Source organism: Sinocyclocheilus grahami, unplaced genomic scaffold (genome assembly GCF_001515645.1).
Source record: "Sinocyclocheilus grahami isolate Dianchi unplaced genomic scaffold, SAMN03320097.WGS_v1.1 scaffold134.1, whole genome shotgun sequence".
NCBI classification, from domain to species: Eukaryota; Metazoa; Chordata; class Actinopteri; order Cypriniformes; family Cyprinidae; genus Sinocyclocheilus; species Sinocyclocheilus grahami.
The window spans coordinates 102,425-121,949 of record NW_015505313.1 but is presented as its reverse complement, the minus strand read 5'-3'; positions in this window follow the sequence as shown (position 1 = coordinate 121,949).

Genomic DNA, 19,525 nt, shown 5'->3' with positions numbered 1-19,525 from the left:
ATATATATATATTAGTGCTGTCAAACGATTAATCGCGATTAATCGCATCCAAAATAAAAGTTTTTGTTTACATAATATATATATGTTTACTGTGTATATTTATTATGTATATATAAATAAACACACACATACAGTATATATTTCAAAAATATTTACATGTGTGTATATATATATATACAGCGGCGGCTAAAATGATCAAAACGCTAGTATTTTCACCAGCTAAAAAATGGTTTTAAGTCAGTTATTTCTATCTTTTCCTGTAGTGTATCTGTAGGAAATTTCAGTTTACATTTCCAAACATTCATTTTACCATTAATTGTAATAATCCAGTGAGATTTTTGTTTGCACAAGGAGTCTGACAACAGCCAGTGCTCCACACAGAGATCTGAAACAGAGCAAAGTGAGACAGACTAAATCCAGAAGAACCGTGGCAACATCTCCAAGATGCTTCAAGAAACCTACTGTACCTGCAAAGCTACAGTGCTGTTAAAAGTTGTAGGCACTTGTGTAAAAATGCTGAAAAATGAGGATGCTGTAAAAAAAATAATGTCATCGATTTACTCTATCAATTAACTTCTATAAACTAAATTAAATCAACATTTGGTGTGACCATCCTTTGCGTTTAAAGCAGCCTTTGCCCTTTAGGTGCACTTGCGAATAGTTTTTCAGGTAGCTTTGCAGGGCACATGAGAACACAAAATAAATTATGAAAAGGGTCCATTGTAAGGATAGGAATAATCGTATAGGCTATATATTTGTTTTTTTGGTAATTCCACTATAACAATTTCCAAAATATCTTGTTTTATATTCAACCAAAGAAAGTGTGACAAAAAAGATTTGGAAAGACTTGATTAAATGATTTCTGTGAAACTATTATTTTGAGTCCATAAACAGTAGAAGTCATATCTCAATGAATGCTCAGCTGGTTTTTGTACTTTGTACTGTAGGTCTCTCCTTCATTGTTCTTTAAAATCCCAACGGTATAATTTGTGCAACCTTGCATAAACTAAATTATAGTGTTCTGCCAAACCCCTGTGGTAAAGATTTGATGAAAACTGCCACACATAATCACATGCAAATGAGCTTTTATGGAAAACTGTTTGGCAGAAGTGGCAAACTGCTAATTTTTGCCAAAGGTTTGCTAAAGGTTCACTGCTAACACTACCTGAATGCCTCTGGCAAACAATCAAATCTACCAATTATTTCCTACAATTTGTCTTTACAAGCTTTTTTTTGACCGAAAAACCATGCGGTTCTGATCATTGGTCAAATATACAGAACATCATGTATGCTGCTTTCTCTCTTTCTCTGTGGTCCGATGAATTTGTGAGAGAACCATCGATGATTGTGTTTGGCTCAATAATTTCACAGTGAGCTGAAATTTGTTTAGTGCTGACGTCATAGTGCAAAATGGCGCATTGTTCATTAGAAAACCTCTGGAGGTTTGAACGCCTCTGTAATGAATTTATTATCTTCCTGCTCCCTAGCTTTTCCTTTTTTTTATCATTTTCTCCCCCTACCTTCTCCATTTCACTGCCTCTCTTTTAATCACTTACTCCCTTACCTTCAAATTCAGAGAAGCAGTATTGGCAGGAGTATCAAAATACAGTACTGCCAAAGCGATATGAATTCAACTGCCGAAAACAATAAATTAGACTATATGGGGGGGGGGGGGGGGGGGGGAGAAAAGGAAAAGGAAGGAAGGAATAGCTCTAATTACATTCATTACAATAGAGCATTAAGGAGAGAATAAACATTATCCTGTCTCTCAGATGTATTTTCTGCTCATAGCACAAACCTTTTCCCAAGGAAAATAATATTCTCTGTTTTGAAGTTTCTAAACTTTTTTTTTTATTATTTACATTTTGAAGTTTTTTTTATTAGTTCATTAAAAATTATTTACATTAGTATTTCATTTTCAGTACAAACAGTATATTTGTCTTCTTTTCCAATAAAACAATCCAAGCATTTCTAAAAGAAAATAGATTTACTTAAGAAGTAGAATAGCATAAGATATTACAGACTTTTTTCAGAGAGGATATATTTTGATTTGTTTATTTTTTTCCAATCCAATTGGCAAATAGTTGTTGTTATTAGTAATAGTAGTATTTTTGATAGATTTATGCTAAAGCAAGTAAAAAGAGCAAATGTTTTAAGCAAGTTTCTTTTACTGGAAAACAAGACAACAATTGTTAAGAATTTTATTGTTTTGCTTTTATTTATGCAGATGTTCTTCTGGTTCTTTCAGTGCCTTTGTGTTCTTGTTCCATTTCTAGAATGCACCACAAGCCTTCCTTTAATTGATTTAATGGCTTGGTAACTTGCCATTTTATGGACCTGTTCAAGGTCTGCTAACATTTGAGTTTGTTAGAGGTAAGGGGGAGGTCTACTTCATTTTTCAATAGTTCATAGTTTATTAAGTTTTCATTAAATTTGTTTGATTGTAATTTTGAGGTTTTGGGTAGGTCAGCTTGATTGATTATTTCACTAATTAAAACCTTAGACCACATGAGATGTGACTCTTTTTTTGAATTTCCATATTAAGGTCCAGTTCTGTCCTGCAGACTTGCAGAATTTTTCTCTGTGTCCTTACTGTAAATTTAGCCATTTGCAGTTGATGAGTTTTTGTCTGTTAATCTTTAACCTCAATTTTTTACAATTTGAATGAAACATTAAATTCCTTATTACTCATATTTGAATACTTTTATGACTGAATTAAATAACTGAATCTATATTTGAATGGTGATTTAATAGCAAAGTCATAAAGCTGAGTGCCAAGATGCTTATGGCCAGCACAGTGCTATAGTAGCTCATAGAAACACCTTTCCACACACAAGCTACAGCACTGGTCCCCACTCTTTACCTTTCTCTCCCCATGAAGACAGCCATCCCTGATCCCTGCAGTTTGCTGTGTCTGAGTGAGCTCTGTGTGCGTGTGATACGCGTGGCCCCCACTGGGCATGACTGCAGTGGAGAGTGCTGCTGCCTGTGGGAGGTCAGAGGCTGGAATCTGGTGTCATGCCATCAGAGGCTATTAAAGCACTGGGTCCTGCAGCGAGAGAGTCAATGAGCCTGACACTCCACCGTCAGCTTCTGCTCATCAGCCTGGGAGGGACAGAGATACTGCTGGGATTAACACACACACAAACACACCTGCAGCAGACCGTTTAACACACACACACACACACACACACACACCTGCAGCAGAACATTTAACTCATAAGCACACATACACACACCTCTAGCAAACCGTTTAACACACACACACAAATTCTTTACTATAGAAATGAAAACATGCTGTTGTATGTTCTGCTTTTATATGACATTAAATATAACTACCATAAATATTTATTTACATTTTGTTTATGCAAAGCTGATTAAAAAATAATGAATATTAAAATACCTTTTTGACAAAAAAGTTAAAATGAAACCACCCTAAATGCTACACATGAATTTAGGCATCACAATATTATAATGTGCAGTAGGAAAATTGATTTTCAACTTGAGTATTGATAAAGATTACATTTAACAGTGTAATTAATAATTCAAAACATTTAAATTATTAAGTGTTGAAGATTAACTTTAATCTTGTATTATAATTTATATATATACAGTGGGGAAAAAAAGTATTTAGTCAGCCACCAATTGTGCAAGTTCTCCCACTTAAAAAGATGAGAGAGGCCTGTAATTTTCATCATAGGTATACCTCAACTATGAGAGACAAAATGAGGGGAAAAAAATACAGAAAATGACATTGTAGGATTTTTAAAGAATTTATTTGCAAATTATGGTGGAAAATAAGTATTTGGTCAATAACAAAATTTCATCTCAATACTTTGTTATATACCCTTTGTTGGCAATGACAGAGGTCAAACGTTTTCTGTAAGTCTTCACAAGGTTTTCACACACTGTTGCTGGTATTTTGGCCCATTCCTCCATGCAGATCTCCTCTAGAGCAGTAATGTTTTGGGGCTGTCGCTGGGCAACACGGATTTTCAACTCCCTCCAAAGATTTTCTATGGGGTTGTGATCTGGAGACTGGCTAGGCCACTCCAGGACCTTGAAATGCTTCTTACGAAGCCACTACTTCGTTGCCCGGGCGGTGTGTTTGAGATCATTGTCATGCTGAAATCCTACAATGTGCTTTTCTGGATTTTTTTTTCTCATTTTGTCTCTCATAGTTGAGGTATACCTATGATGAAAATTACAGGCCTCTCTCATCTTTTTAAGTGGGAGAACTTGCACAATTGGTGGCTGACTAAATTTTTTTGCCCCACACTGTATATATATATATATATATATACATATATATATATATGAAGCTCAGTGAATTTAGTTTCAAACAAGCAGAATGGATGTCAGTAATTCTGTGCTTGACAGAGGTAAGACGCACACTAACACTGCTAGATTTACAGCTCTCTCGCCACCACATAAAGCTCTGTCTTACCTTTGACTGCTTCATCTTCCTTCAACAGTCAGCTTCAGGCCATATGCAGAAACTTAATGAGTTTTTAGCATAGTAAATTGATTAAGTTAGTGGAAATCGGACTTCCAAATAACAAGGATGAGGTAAGGCTACGTTCTAATCATCCAGCAGCGCCTTCTTGGACTTCACACTTTGAAGTTTAATGGCTAAGAGTCTGCTGTTATTTATTCAGCTAAATTGAAATTGGGTGTAAATCACAAATTATATAAATGCATATGGATATTTATAACATACATTTATAAATGAAAAAAAAATTATGTCATCTTCATACACTAAACTTCTAACCTGTCTTGCAGGGCTTTCTGTGTGGCTCTGGTCTTTGTCTCTATAGAATTATGCACATTTAAATGTGCTGGTCATTTAGGACACAATCAACCAGGTTGATAAACAAACATATAAACACTAATTAGCCTTCATTAACCAATTAACTGTTTGTATATGTCTGAAATACACACCGTAACAGCACATGTACTCACTCTGTGTAAACACATGTGTTGAAAAAGGTGAATTTCCTCTGTGAACCCTGTTAAACACAGCCAGGACACAGAGACGTGAAGATGAAAGTAGTAGAAGGATCTCTGAGCCCCAGAGGAGCATTTTAAAACACCAGACTGAGTGAGACCTCAAGTAACTGCACTCATGCAGAAGAGGATTCCATTAAAGGCAGACAGTGAGAGATCTTCAACTGGGAGAAATGTGAGGCATCTGATGAACTTGCACAACATAATGACGACAATCATGAATTATTTTTAAGTGGCATAAATCTGAGTGAATTCTCCACATCTTGCACTATAATAAATATAATTTATCATCATTTTTGGAGTGTAAACCTCCTTGTTCAATTTCTTAATTAGAATGATCTAATTAAACAAAAATATTGAATATTCTAATTTCGTTTTGTACAATCAACGTCGGTTTACTTAATCTGTTTGTGTTACGACTACATGAATACTCGTTGTTGGCCTTCACTGAAAATGAACATTAGTTCACAGAAAACTTCTAGTTCACAGCATGCTTTCCAAGAATCTGAATAGGGACAGACATGTTGAAAGTGTTTTTCAACAAGATGTTAGCATTTAATGTTACGTTGGAAAGATTCTGTTGATTTGTGCCTCCAAAGCAGCAGTTGTCAAACCGTTTGGTCATGTGGGAGTGGAATTAAAGTCACCAGAAAATCAATATTTACAATTCATATTTTTTATATAAAAAATTATTTATCTGTGCACATTATTTTTTTTAAACTCATGTGCCTTTGTAATCTTTAATTTAAAAACATTAAATTCCCTTCCCGCTTCTATTTTCTATGACGTGCACCGGCTTGAGGGCGGGACAGTAATCTATCACATCAAGGAACATGTCTGTCCCATTAGATTGCATTAACAAAACAAACCACAACGATTCAATCAATTCTCAATTAACAAAATTATAGTCTCTTCCTACATCTGTTTTCTGTTTCAGGCTGTTTCACTTGGATATATGCATCACTTTAGAGAAGAAAAGAAAAGATGGTTACAATTCAATTCATTCTGACTGCAAAGGTTCATTTTAAGTTTGTTAATATAAAATTGTACTTAAATGTTTCTGCCATAATGCTCCAAAAGTAGCGTTTTATGCTGCAGATGTTACGGGTTTGAATCGGTCTATTCAAATTTTCAATATTACCTTGCTGATTGCACATTAGGCAAAACTTCCAAAGTGAAATGTCCAGTGAGTGGCGCTAAAAGTACAATCAGTTTTGTCCAAAACAGATGAACGTGATAGCAACTTTTTATTAGGTTGGTTGTTGCATGACTCATGGCAGTTCGGAAATTAAATGTCCAGTAAGTGCAGCTAAAAGGTTAATGATTCTGTTTGAAAATAGCATACCACCTAAACTAAATAAACTAAAAATGTTTAGTGATAACTGATAACTAACTGATAATGTTAATATACACCCTTAAAAATAAAGGTGCTTCAAAAGGTTCTTCAAGCGATGCCATAGAAGAACCATTTTTGGTTCCACAAAGAACCATTCAGTCAAAGGTTCTTTAAAGAATCATCTCTTTTTTACCTTTTTATAATCTGAAGAACCTTCTTTCACCACAAAGAACCTTTTGTCAAACAGAAAGGTTCTTCAGATGTTAAAGGGTCTTTATGGAACCATTTAGACAAAAAGGTTCTTCTATGGCATCGTGAAGCACCTTTATTTTTAAGAGTGTAAGGAAACGGGAGGTAAAAAGGCATTTGCTGAAGCAACAATTCTATTTTAGCTTGCTTCGACAAGCCTTTGAGCTCACTGTTATGTCACTTTCACTTTTATTTTTGACTCTCGTTTCACAGGACTCATACCAGAGTGTTCCACATCACAAGTGTGATGCTATTCCAGGTGAGCTAACAAGCAAGTTTACTACATCAGAAAAGCCACAAATATGAAGCTGGTTGTGACGCATAACATGACATTATAACATGGTTCCTTGCACAATACTAATTCTTTATCAATCAATAATCTGCCCTTGTGACCATAATTTGTGTTTTACTGGTTCTAGTGTTATTTCAGATGGAAGCTGCAAGGAATTGTTACAGTACATTTTTGGAGTTTTGCAAAGATGTACTGTAGGTAAAAGTATGTTTTTTCCAATGAGCCTTGGTTGAAATTGTTTGGACTCATGTCTTGCCTACATGGGACTGACCCAGAAACCAGCCCAGATTCATGAATAACAGACTCCCACCATGTCTAATGTAAGGTTTAGCTGATTATAAACATCTCAATAAACGTCTATAAACGTCTCAAGCATCACAAACACCTCTACAATTGCCTTGGAACCTGTATGGAAAATTCACATGTGTGAGACACTGAACATTAGTGAACTGAACTTACTAAAACCTTATTGTTCTAAAGCCTGCAGGTGACATTAAACTAGGAAAGGAACTCTGCATGAACTTCCCAGCTTTTTATGAATAAGCTGATTCATTTCACAAGAAATTATTTCCAAAACTGTAAATGAAAGTGCAGCCATCAGTTGTGACAGCAAAATATTAAAAATGGAAGCAAACAATGAACCCATGCAGTTTATGAAACGTGCATGACTTTATTTGCATTTGTGTGTGTTGTTTTTTTAAGGGCATGTGGCAAATCTTTTTTATCGGGCAGTTCTGCTAAGAGAGAGAAAGAGGCTGCAGTAAGATGGAGAACCTTTCCAGGAGCCCAGATTTATATTAATTCTTCTTGAATCATAAAGCTTAATATAAATATGAGAACCTTCAGTCCCCATCCACCACTCTGTAGAAACCCCTCTATTAACATCAATCATGTCTTATTTTACTCACATTTATCATAATCATGCTCACACACTCTCTCGCTCTCTTCCACTCTCCCCTTTCGACATTGTAGCAATGACAATTCTTCAGTCACATTTATTCAGAACTTCCTCTCATACCTTTTCAAACATTTTAACCAATGTATGGTATTTTTGAGGGTGTTCAGATTTCTTCCCTCTGATCTAAAGATTTGATGATTTTTAAGTTAAAATTACATGGACTAAAATAAAATAGTTTAATTATTATTGTGTTTTCATGCTATGGCAAAACAAAAGAAAAATCTACATTTTTGAGAATATTTTCATAATCTTCAAAATATTATTACCACATGCATATGTTGTGGTACTCTCGTGAACGCACGTCAAAGACTGACACGGAAGAGAAAAATTTGTTGAATAAAGTAATTATTTTAGTTTTCTTGGTGCACAAAATGTATTCTCAAATCTTGAACTTGGTCATTTCATTCCAATTCCATTGCATAGGCAGGGTCAGAAAGCAAAAAGAATTTCATCAAAAATATTTTAATTTGTGTTCCAAAGATGAACGAAGGACTTACAGGTTTGGAACGACATGAGGGTGAGTAATTAATGACAGAATTTTCATTGGTGAACTATCCCTTGTTCATTTTACATTACATTTAATGTAATGTCACGACTTTATTCTTGAAACTTTGTGACTTTTTTCATAATGGGGTCTATCAGAGTATTCTTAAAATATTATGACTGTATTCTTGAAATCAGTTTGGTTATTCACATTCTTCAAAATATCTTCTTTTGTGTTTAGCAGAAGAAATAAATTCATACAAGTTTGTAACAACCTGAGAGTGAGTAAATAATGACACATTCATTTTTGGGTGAACTATATCAATTTAACATTAATAAACATTACAGAATGAAATGAACATGTGTTCTGGAATCATCAGTTGGTCAATATATTGTAAGGCACAGTATACTCTATACAAATATTGGACTAATAAACTAATCAAATAATTATAATGAAGCAATGTATATGTAAACTGGCAATGTAGAGTAAGTAGCAACATCTTTTCTTCCATTGTGAAGGACTTGGATCTATCCATCTGTTGTTGATTGGATATACATTTAAAAGAGATCAAATTAGCATCATGAAAAACTACAGTAATATTATAATTAAAGCAATAATATTATTCCTTTGAGATTCAATTCAAGTTTAGTTGTATGACCCTTTTCATGATACAAATCGTCGCAAAGCAGACTTACAGAAAATTTAAGTTTATATTTTAACGTTTCTACATTATATTTAGTAGTAGCTTATCAGTGGTGACTATGTCAAGTTGATGTCCATATGGCAGAAACGTACAGTAAAATTCAAGCAGTTAGTTAATGACATGTAATCAAACAGATGGTGAACACGATTATATGTTGCGATTAAACTTATATCAAAGTTTGGTAGTTTTGTATGTTGTTTGATGGTTGGCATCATCTGAGGTCCTCTGAGGGGTGTTATAATTTAAGATATAGTGGGATTATGTTAAAATTGCCCCAAGTGACCTAAACAGACTTACTAAATACTGTATATTCAAGGTACTGTTACTCTGTTAGCCTACTTCTAGCACGTCTTATACCAAAATATACCATGTAGACGTGTAGTAGTCTGCAAGTAATGAAGGAAAGTATAAAAAATATGTCCAGCCTCCCCTACATAGTGCGCTCCCAGGATTATTTTCCTTGTGAATGCTATATAACACAGCTGATGGCTAGCAGAGGCTTCAAACACCCCTCTACTTCAAAGATCCTCTAATACTGCCCCCTCTCTCACACAGACACACACTCTCACACACACTTCTGACTGCTCTCTCAGAGATCACACACTCTTTAGGAACTGAGGAGGAGATTCGTCTCTTCCTATCCCCCTGTTGCTCTCTTCATTACTGCCTCTCTCTATCTCCAGAGCCCTTGTTCTACAGTGTTCATTTTTCCTGCACTTGTCCACTGTGTGTTGCTCTCCTCCAGTGATAGCCCTCTTTAAGCTGTGCACACAAAAACCCTGTTGTTCCCTCTGTCATATAGCTTGCTGTTTACTTCCTGTTCTTCTCGCTCTCACTTTTCTCTACGCTCCAGGGTTGCCAGTAGTCTCCATTGGGAATGGGTGACTCACAGATGAAGGGGGGGGGCTCATGGGTACAGGAAGTAACAAGGGAGCTGGCAAGAGCAGCTGATCAAATTAATAAAAGAAAGGAGTGAGACGGGGGGGGAAAAATCTACTACGTGGCGAGCTGTGCGAAGGAATGAATGCAAATATACAACCACACTGCTAGATACCAAACAAGAGAGACCAGGGCTATAACTCAGTCAGTACACTGAGGCAAAGAACAACTATAATGAAAAATAGCAAAAAGCTATTCAAATATGTGAAGTTGTATTTCCCATTCTCATTTAATATATATTTCATTCACTTAGTAAAAACAAAATAAAACAAAACAAAATAAACTAACAACTTGCAACCTACTAATCAGGTTTGCCAGGTCTGCGTGAGAAAACCAGCCCAATTGCTACTAAAACCTAGCCCAATCATGGCCAGAACAAGGCCAATCACATTCTGGGTGGGGGGTGGGTTTTCCTGCTCAGTTGAATTTGTGTTCCGGAGGGTGGAGGTGGGGGATTCTCTTCAACCCTCGGTCTGACAAAACAACCCGCAGCAACAGTTTAAATGTAGACCAATTGTGAAACCCACGAAAACCGCAGACTTGGCAACAACGCTCCTAATGCCTTCTATTGGGACATGTTGTCAAAAAAAGGTCTACACTGCTGTTTGGGGTCTGTAAAAAAATCATGTTTTTGAAAGAAGTCAGTTTTGCTTAGTAGAAGGATGCTGTTTTTATTAAAAATACAAAAAAATATAGTGTTCAGTGTCACATGATCTTTCAGAAATCATTCTGTTAATCCATTGCTAAAACTAAATCTTCTCCTTCTGTCCCCTCACTGAGGCAGAAGAATCTAAACTTCTCTTCTCCAGCCATCCTACAACATGCCCTCTAGACCCAATCCCCTCACACCTTCTCCAAGCAATCTCTCCCACACTTTTACCAGCACTCACACACATCATCAACACATCTCCCCTCACAGGCAGTGACTTCCCCACTGCATTCAAGCAGGCTCGGGTAACCCCACTGCTAAAAAAACCTACATTAAACACTTCACTTATAGATAGTTACAGACCTGTCTCTCTCATTCCATTCATAACGAAAACCCTCAAACTAGTTGTTTTCAACCAGGTATCATTGTTTCTTTCACAGAACAACAAACTGGATGCTAACCAGTCAGGTTTCAGGAGCGGCCATTCAACTGAGACTGCACTACTGTCAGTAACGGAAGCCTTGCGGATTGCAAAAGCTGATTCCAAATCATCAGTTCTTATTCTGCTGGATCTATCTGCTGCTTTTGACACTGTCAATCATCAGATCCTCCTGTCCACCCTCTCATCACTGGGCATTACAGGGATTCCACTTCGCTAGTTTGAATCCAATCTCACTGGTAGGTCTTTCAGGGTGGCCTGGGGGACGGGAGGTATCCAAAGCACATCAACTGGTCACTGGGGTACCTCAAGGATCAGTTCTTGGACCCCTCCTCTTCTCCATATACACTACATCACTGGGTCCCATCATACATGCACATGGCTTCTCCTACCATTGTTATGCCTATGACACACAGCTCTATCTCTCATTTCAACCAGATGATCCAGTGGTAGCTGCACGGATCTCAGGCTGCCAGGCGGACATCTCAGCATGGATGAAAGACCCTCACCTACAGCTCAACCTGGCAAATACTGAGTTTCTTGTCTTCCCTGCCACTCCAACTCTACAGCATGATTTCACCATCCAGCTAGGTTCTTCTACAATAGCCCCATCAACTTCGGTCAGAAATCTTGGTGTAATCTTTGATGACCAGCTGACCTTCAAATACCACATTGCAAAGACTGCTCGATCTTGCAGGTTTGCATTGCACAACATCAGAAATATCAGGCCCTTTCTAACCGAGCATGCAGCACAACTTCTTGTCCAGGCCCTTGTAATTTCTAGGCTGGACTACTGCAGTGCTCTTCTGGCTGGACTTCCATCATGCACAATCAAACCTCTACAAATGATTCAGAATGCAGCGGAACGACTGGTCTTCAACGAGCCCAAAAGAGCCCATGCTACACCTCTCCTTATCTCCTTGCACTAGCAGTTAGTAGAGTATTAGTAGACTGTCTGCTTAATATCTTCTAACACTTTCTTTGTCAACTTATTCTACTAACCCTAAACCTACCCTAACGGTCTACTCTGAGAGTTAGTAGACATGTAGTTGCAAATTAATGAGAATGAGTTGACATGTAGTTGACATGTAGTTACAAAGTTACTAATAGTTAGTAGATTGTCTATTGTGGACTATCGAAATAAAGTGTAACCTATTATTGTTCCAGCTATTAAAATAGTTCAGTTTCGTATGTAATGACAAAGTGATTATATTTCGTTTCATTTTTTATTACGTGAATTTAGAACGTTTGGACCATTTTTTTGTTCGTTAAATAAAAGTTTTAGTTTTTTTAAGTAACGACCAAGCGGCCAGTGGCAGACAGTGAGCTGATCATAGCCTATGTTTGATCAATTTAGCCTCTCAAATCATCACGACTTTCCTAAAATAAAATCTATAGATATAAAACAGTGTATAACAATGTTTTAACGTTAAACCTAGATAAATGTGCGATATATCCAATAGTTTGTGCGGAGAGTGGAAGCTAATGTGCACTTTGCAGGACATGGAGGCGCCAGCACAATCACTTGCATTTTTTCAGTGGATACGCCATAATTTTTGCTCATAGAGGTAAGAGTAATACATCATTCGTAACTGTAAAGGGTCTACTTTTATTTGTGTGCACTCACAATATCAACAAAATGTTGTGCTTTTATAAAATAAAGAAAACAAACATGATGTGCTTTCTGCCGTCTCGTCTTGAACAGGAGCGCTTCACAAAAATTAACCGAAACTCAGCGAATACATGCCTCACAGACATGATAAACATATCTATAGAAAGCTTTAAATTACTACTTAATGAAATAAAACAAATCAAAAACTCTTTCATTATAATCATAATCCGTAAAGATGCACTTCTCTCCAAAGGTGCATCTAATGAAGAGGTGGCGAGTCAGGATCGGCAACTTCATCCTTGCGACACCGACTCAGAAAACACTATTTATTAGTAAATATTTAAAATATCTCATTCCATTTATGGTAATTACTTTTACCGATGCTTTGCGGCGAGCTTAAGCCTATTGCGTGCATTTGAACGCAGAACTCTTCAGCTGTGCTGACGGCACGCACATGCTGCTGCTGGCGGGACACTAAACACCGTTTAGTGCCGCTCTTGTCAGTCGCGGTAGCACGGTCTCATGTTGTTTCCACCAGCGCGGCTATTTTTTCATCACTAATTGATGGATGTCTAAAACATAAAAATAAGGAGAAGCCTAAAACAGGCCCGAGGCCCAGCCCACGTCTGAACTATGACGTGAAAATTGGCCCGAAGCCTGGCCCGAAGGGGTGTAAAAAAGTCGGGGCCCGTCGGGCCCGGGTTGAAATGCAAGGCTCTATCCAGAATGCTGAATCCCTGACAATTTTCAAGCGACAGCTGAAAACTCATCTCTTTCAACACTACTTGACTTAATCCTAAATTTAAAAAAAAACAAAAAACACTTTGTCTTTCTCTTTATTTATTCCTTCCATTTCTAGTAGGGATGCACGATATATCGGGCACCATATCGGTATCGGCCGATAAATGCTCATTTTTTCTGTTATCGTTATCGGCCCGATAAGAAAATTTGGCCGATATCTTAAAGCCGATAAATAATGCATTATTTCCTTCAGAGACACTTCAGATGCGCGCTGTTCTCAAAAAGTATATAAAAAATTGGATATAGATTTATCGGCCAACATATCGGTTATCGGCTTTCAAAAATAAAGAATTATCGGTTATCGGTATCGGCCAAAATTTTCATATCGGTGCATCCCTAATTTCTAGCTTGTAGCCTACTTATTTGAACAATGCCTGAAACTTGGTATTACGAGCACTTCCTGTGTCTGTTTGCCTCTTTAAGAAGAATCACTTTATCTACTCCCCAATTGTAAGTCGCTTTGGAAAAAAACGTCTGCAAAATGACTAAATGTAAATATAAATGCATTCTAATATGTTGATTTGGTGCTGAACATTTCTTATTATTATCATTATCAATCTTAAAAATATTTGTGCTGCGTAATATTTTTGTGGACACCATGATGTTTTTCACAATTGTTTTCTTTGATGAAAGAAAAGTTTTCCATTTATTTGAAACAAATCTTTGTGACATCATAAATGTCTATCACTTGAATAAAAGGATTATTTTATTTCTAAACAATCAGTAAAATATTACTGACCCCAACATTTTGTAAGGTAGTGCATGAGTGTCCAATAAACTATATACAGTGAATGAAATATTAAATAATGTATAGTCTATACAGAAACTTACTTTCAAAAATTGTGACAGCTAGGCCCAGTCTCCACTACACAGTTCATTAAAACAGACATACAAGAAGACAAAGAGTAAGATAGCAGTTTGACTACCATATGAATAAAAAAGGAAAAGAGTAAGATGGTAAATATCTTTTCCAATTGAACTCCCATCAGTAATACACACACTAAAGCAAGCCTGCCCCCAAGATGCAAAGATCAATACAACCTATTAACCCCTCTCTCTCCTTCTGTCTTCTGGCACCCCTTCATTTGAATATAGGCCTAAAGTGTTCATTTCTGGGGAACAAATATTCCCACAAGGATAGTAAAACCTGAAATTACCTATATTGTGGGGAGCAGCCAACATTGCCCACAAGGAAAACAGCTTAATAAACATAGTAAATAGCATCTTAATGAAAATATAAAAATGCAGAAAGGTTTGTGTGAGGGTTAAGAGATAGAAAATATAATTAGCTCGATATTAAAACAACAGAAGTAAATGGAAAGTCCCCACCATGCGCATCCCTGCTCTATTATGGTTTACTTCAATAGATCCCAGAGGATCTTTTGCTGCCAAGCAACGAAAGCTGAACAGAGGGTCATAATAAGGTTGAGTTATCAGTCACATATAATGCTATTAAATACCTGCTGCATGCACTGAAACACGTGCACATATCCATACAAACCTAGTTATTCACACACACAATGGCTTTCAGTTCATGCTGAGCAACACACGAACGCAGTGTGATGGACATCTCTGACAGAGAGCGGGTTATTATAAGCAGAGCAGGTCATGGAAGAGCGGTCTCCTTTATGATTAAGCCTGTGAGACATTGATATGAAGATATTTATCTGCTTCAGAACTTCAAATGAAGCAGGAAACCAAAGCTATGCTTTCTGGACAGACAATACAAGCCATGGCATATCGTCTTGGACCGACTTGCTCAGTTCTGCTTCATTCTACTCAGGCGTCTGCATTAATATTTCACTAGTATGGTTATGCATTGAATCTTTATATGTCTGGTTTAAAATTTGGTATTTGGAATGTAGTATTCCAGTGGTGAGCTGTCAGACAACTTGTTATCCAGTGAGTCCTGTGGCTTATGGAATAAGGTAGGTCTGTTCCAAAACTTAATGAGCTGCCTACCTAGACGGCATTTTAAGGCATCATAAGTGTACCCCAGACACGAAAGTTGAACCAAAACATACGCATCAATATTGCATAAATCCTTTAATAAAACTGTAATCCAAGAGAGTTCTAGCAAGCTAAGTAAAAATTATTCCAACACTTCAGGAAAAAATGTTGACAATCAATAAGTGTAATTAATGCCCTAGTTAAATCAATAAAAACAGAACTTTCACAAACAATAAAAATACAGACCCTCGACTATAAATAAAAATAAAGACCCAAATATTCTATACATATTATTCCATTAGCAACGCGTGCCCAAAGTCAACCAAAGCATGGTTGGATGTATGGTATTTACATAGTACCACAGGAGTCTAAAAAACACGGTTAAGACCATACCTTTTGGTCCTTTTACATTATTTTGTGCACTCTTAATATTAATTTGTTAAAAAATGTTGTTTACCTGGAGTCGTTCACAAGTATCACCTGCAGGTGCATCTTAAAAGATGCGATGCATTTTTTGGTTTTATTTCAGTTAATCGTAGGGAAGCATCCACTTAATCCCTCGTTAGTCTCGTTTTTAAAAGTATATTTTACTGTTGGCATGCCATTTACTGTAACTGCTCTAAGTCACTACTCAGTACTCACTACTTGTTTTTACTCAGTTTGTGAGTGAGTTGTATGAATCATTCCTTTCACAGACAAGGCTTAAGGCTAGTCACAGACTAAAATGTTTGAGCTGTCTCAACTGAAAATATCTTGCTCTAACATATCTTAAAATATGTCAATGTCATTGCTCTGTCTCAAGATGCACACCTGTAACATCGCCGCCCACCAACAAGAGATGGCGCTAGGCAATTGTGCCAATAGATGCCGTACCTGGCAAAAGCCATCTCTGTCATTTAACAGTATCATATTCTGACAAAATAATATAAAAAAATAAAAAATAACTAAAAACAAAAGGTTCCAGAGGGCACTTTAATGACTGGCCTGGAACAAGAAACCACCTTTCAAAACATGCTGAATATTCAGCCTAGGCTATAATGGTCCTACAGCACTCAAAAAAATTGATGTTTTGTTTCAGTATATAACGTAATATACTGAAAAACAACATCTATTTTTTGTACTATGGGAGTCATTTTAACATCTTTTACTCATGTCCGAAGAAAGATAGAAAAAAACAAGGATGGTCGGAAGAAGTGATTAAATTAGGCTGAAAGAAAGATAGCTATGATAAGGCTGGACTGAGTGAGTGAGTCTGTTTCCGTTTCTTCATTAAAGTTTCATCCCCAGGCTGCTCCGATTTATTCCCTCCTGCAGGACAAACAGCAGACAGCTCCATCTCTCTCTCACACACACACACACACACACACGCACACACAAATACGCAAGCTTCACCTGTTAAGGAGCTGCACTTATGTTTCATTCCCTCTGCCGTCCTTGGGGAGGCTCTGTAGTCTTCATTAGACACGGACAGAAAGGCCGGGCAATTAATATGATTCTGCTCCCGTTGCTGATGCAAGACCTGCTTTCTTCATTTCAATGTAAACTCTAATTATTACATAAAAATATGAGATCTGCCCACGGATCAGTGTTCAATCAGCCCTTAAAGGTTTCAATTTGCTGCTCGGTTTCATTTCATTTCCACTCATTCAACAGGCATCAGACAGGCACTAGTGTAACACAACTTAACTTGAATATAGAGTGGGGTCCAACATGTTTTGCCATTTTTTTTCAAATGCGATACTTTTTTCATTACAAATAATATTATCAGTAGCCTGTAACAGTAGGCTATTATCAATTTGTGTGCAAAAAAACAAAACATCAAAAGGAATTTCAGAATGTGTTTTACTTTAATGGCAGCAGCATTTGAGCTGGATGAGCACCACATGTTTGTGTCAAACCTTGATCGTGTTCTCCAACGTGATTTGAGATGATCCAAACTGCATCTTGTGCTTCAATGGAAGCAAGAACATCTGATCATCTGCGCAAAGTTTCATTATCAAAGTCATATATGTGTTTATTTCATTAGTGACCTATAAATAGTGCAGGATTTTAAATATTTCTTACATTTATGTTCCAAATTGTTCAGAAAATCTGTTTATTTTTCAGGTTTAGAATCAAAAATCAACTCAGTAATTAATGAAACAGCTCCCCTAGTGATCCGATAGTGAACTGCAAGACAACAAACTCACTAAATGAGAACAGAACATACTGTGATTGACAGCTGTTTAACAGCTTGCGTCTCACTGATCACTCAGGAGTCTCCACTCACAGCCAAATTACACTGTTACCTCCGATTTATCTACATTTCTAATTAGGACCACATTCTGTTTATCAGATCTGCATTTATAACATCTGTGTGATTGATTCCCTTCTTTAAAACGTGTGATTGATTCTCTTTTCTCTAATTCAGAAAAACACCTGTTTTCATCAGCTAAATCCTATGAAGAAAAGCATTCACAAAACTTGCAGTTCATTAATAAATTACTGAAAACCTATCATTAATAAAGCCATTTTTGTTGAGAGTTGTATTTAGAGAGGGAGTCCAAATTCCCCTCAAAATGCCACCCCGAAACAATCATTTCAGCAACTGTCACATTTTAGTCTGTATTTATCTCTTAAGGATTTTGGAATTCATAAACGTTACATCAGATCAAATCCCAGCCCAGTGAAGCTTTAAGATATTTGACTTTCAGAAAGTAAATCTCAAATATAAACACACAAAACAGTGATTTTATCAAATAGTGTTAAACCTGTTCATGCAGGATATTATAGCAGCAGGGCCACTTATTCAGTCATCGCTATTGTTGAATCACATAGCCTACTGAGAAAAACATTTGAGGGCTTTCTTAGGTCACAATTAAAATAATATTGCATATTATGAGATTTGTTTAAATGTGTTGTTTATTTAAATTTTTTAATTTACATTTGTGTTATAATGTTTGTTAAGGATTCTCTACTATAAAACAGTCATATTAAAACAGTCCAAAACAGTTCTAAACAAATATGATTTTGATGCAAGAGGACAACAGAACATGGACTTTTTTACTGGAGGAAGCTTTATGATGGATTTTGTATGTGTATGTGAGGGGCGTAACATTTCCGTCACACGCTTGAGGTATTCGGCCAATCACAACACACTGCATAGCTGGCCAATCACAGCACACCTCGCTTTTTCAGACCGATGAGCTTGGTAAAACTCGACGCGTTTCAGAAAGGCGGGGCATAGAGGAGAAACAATAATGTACAGTATGTGGGAAATAATGTGTTGTTTTTTTTACTTTAAACCGCATAAACACATTTCATTACACCAAATACACAAAATAATGTTATTTTTAGCAGCATCATATGACCCCTTTAAATAGAATGCTTTTTTAAGAAATGTTTGAATTTTTAAAAAATCTATTTAAAACACGTTTTAATGCATAACGCCACCTCACATGAAAACATACTATAATTTATAATAAATACTGTAGTGTTTTTGAACCATACTATAGTAAAGTTTATTATACTGTATATATTATAGTATTTACAACACTTTTTAATGAATGCTCTTCCACTGGCTTATCCGAGAGTAGTATACTGTAGTATTAACTACAGTGAACTGATAAACTGTAATAAATACTGTAGTATACTTCAGTTTTTACTACAGTGAACTGTAGTGCATTGTAGTATAAAATACCCTATATTTGTAGAAAACTTAGTACAGTATTGGGTAAAGTAATTTGTTTCTATTAGTATAGTTGTTATATTACCACAGCAACTAGGCTATAGAATTAATCCAAGTACTTACTCTAGTATGATTCAAAAACACTATATTTACTATAGAATTTTTTCATGTGGGACGCTTAGAGTTTTCCTTATAGGCTAATGGTTTTCTATGAGAGGAAAACACTCAACTCAACACGTAATTAAACGCATTGCGTTCTTAATCTGGACTCATCTGCTTGTCTGTGTATAGAATGCTTTATTAATAATGTGTTTACTGAGTTTGGTCTTTTTAAAACACCGTTTTAATGCATTAAGCCACGTTAAGCGTTTTTCACGTTAAGCTTAGATGTCCCGATTCATTCCAGCTGATTGAAAAGAATCAGCTCAATATTGGTCAC